The sequence below is a fragment of the Triticum dicoccoides genome, chromosome 3B (genome assembly GCF_002162155.2).
Source record: "Triticum dicoccoides isolate Atlit2015 ecotype Zavitan chromosome 3B, WEW_v2.0, whole genome shotgun sequence".
NCBI lineage: Eukaryota > Viridiplantae > Streptophyta > Magnoliopsida > Poales > Poaceae > Triticum > Triticum dicoccoides.
In genome coordinates, this window is record NC_041385.1 from 34,252,507 (window position 1) to 34,254,544 (window position 2,038).

At 58.0% G+C, this 2,038-nt stretch overlaps 1 pseudogene; it reads right to left on the bottom strand.

The window, feature by feature from the left end:
- Positions 1-483: 483 nt before the first annotated feature.
- LOC119279189 overlaps positions 484-2,038 on the bottom strand; it is a 2,667-nt pseudogene continuing 1,112 nt past the window's right edge.

Here is a 2,038-nt window from a genome sequence, read left to right on the forward strand (position 1 = left end):
CTTAGGCAGCTAGGATCTTCTTTTTATTGTTTCCTAGTCTACGGATATCCCCCGATCCTTTCCCTGTATAGCGGATACGGTTGAGATATTCTTGCCCTTGTACTCTATATATGCTACGGCATACGAACAATGAGCATATCGCATATTCCACACCGTCGAGGTAGCGCATGGATCGGCAGCGGCTTGATGTGCGAGGGCGGCGGCGAAGGGAGATCGGAGACGGGGCGGCGGCAGGGAGATCAGAGACGGGGCGGCGGCGAACGACCCGTGGGTGCGAGTGCTTCGAGGGAAGGAGGAATCGCTAATACGTGCGAGGGACTGGTTAATTTTCGTAGATTCTTTTTACACCGTTTTTTTCAAGATCGACCGGAGGTTTGGACCTTGTGGGTGCGCGGGTCCAGGGGGGAATCGCTGGGACGCGGGAGGTTGGATCGAGGACGAAAAAAACCCGTCTTTGATGGGATAAAAATTGACCGACGAAGACTACCAGCTACTCCATTAGAAGTAGAGATGATAATTATAGTAATACATCAATCTAGGTATGGTAAGGCAATGACTCAGTAAATTTTAAATATGGTAATTATATGGTAATAAATTTGAATTGCCCCAAAGGCTATCAATCCATGTATGGTAAGGTTGTAACTCAGGAAATTTTGAATATGGTAATTATATGGTATTAAATTTGAATTACTTCAAAGTCTATCTCTACTCATAATCTACTCTTAATGAAACAGTCCGTAGTCATTTCGTTTCGCTACATTGATCGAAGCCGCGAGTCGATCGAAAGGAAATCCCCCACCGTCGAAGGAAGTCAATCTCACCCCGAGTCCCGGCCCCATCTCTCGTTTTCCCTTCCTTTTTTTTTTTGCGGGAAACTCGTTTTCCCTTCCTAATCTCCCGATAAAGATCCACATCCCTCCTCCACCGCCAGCTCCATCCTCTGCACCCGGCCGCCGCCCCCTCGCCTTCGCCACTGCCACCGCCAGCCTGCGCGTCCGCCTTTACGGCCTCGACGCCTGCGCCCCCTCCCACGCCATTCTCGTGCGCAAGCGCCGCCCGCACATGGATGCCGACGTCAGCCGCATCGATGAGGTGGTCGATGACACTAGCGGTGGTCCGGTACAGGAAGGGCGACCCCGGCGCGTTGTAGTAGGTATTGAGGAGCGCCGCCGTGGCCTCTCGGAGGAGCGTCCGGTAGGGGTCATCCCGGTCGTTGAGCGCCTCCCGCACCGTCATGTCCGGGCCGTATCGCCGCGCGGCCAGAGGGCCGAACGCCATGGCCACCGTCATATTGGACGTCACCACCTTCCGGTGGCACCGGTGCTTCGGCAGCGCCCACTGGTCGTACGCGCACGCCGAGCCGGAGCTAGAGCCCTCGGCTGGCGTTTCGCTTGAAGAAGACGCGGGCAACGAGGGGAGCGTCTCCGGCTCTGGCTGCTACGGCATCGTCGGCGGGCGGCGCCAGACGGGAGGCAGGAGTCACAGCTTATGGCGCTAGAAGATCGGCACCGGAGAAGACACTGGCCAGGCGCAACTGTCAGGGGCGGTGCCGGTGGCGATGGCATGGCGGCCACGGTCGCGGGGGAATGGGCCGGCATGGGGGCAGAAGTCCATGGGCTAATTCGACTGCGAGAGGAGCGGCAGGACAGTATAGAGGGCGAGGCCGAGCATGCGGAAGGCGAGCGTGAGCTCGCGCGGCTCGGCGTTGGCAGCGACGGAACAGTGGCCGGTGGCGTGGCCGACGCGCGTCGTGCAACGGTTCATGTCTGGCGACCCTCCATGCACACAGAGAAGCCGCGGAACCAGTTGGTGTTGCACTCCCGCACCGTGATCGGGGAGTCGCCACCACCGCACTGGATCGCCACCCACGCCCTTGCAGCCATCCATCCATCTGATTGCCATGCATGCAGGTTGCATGTAGGTGGGCGATCATGGACACGTGCGTGCGCGGGTAGGAGCGAGGTGGTTTACGCGCGTACGCAGTGGCGGAGCCAGGATTGGCCGACACCCCAGGCGAGAAACGGGTAAAAAAATAACG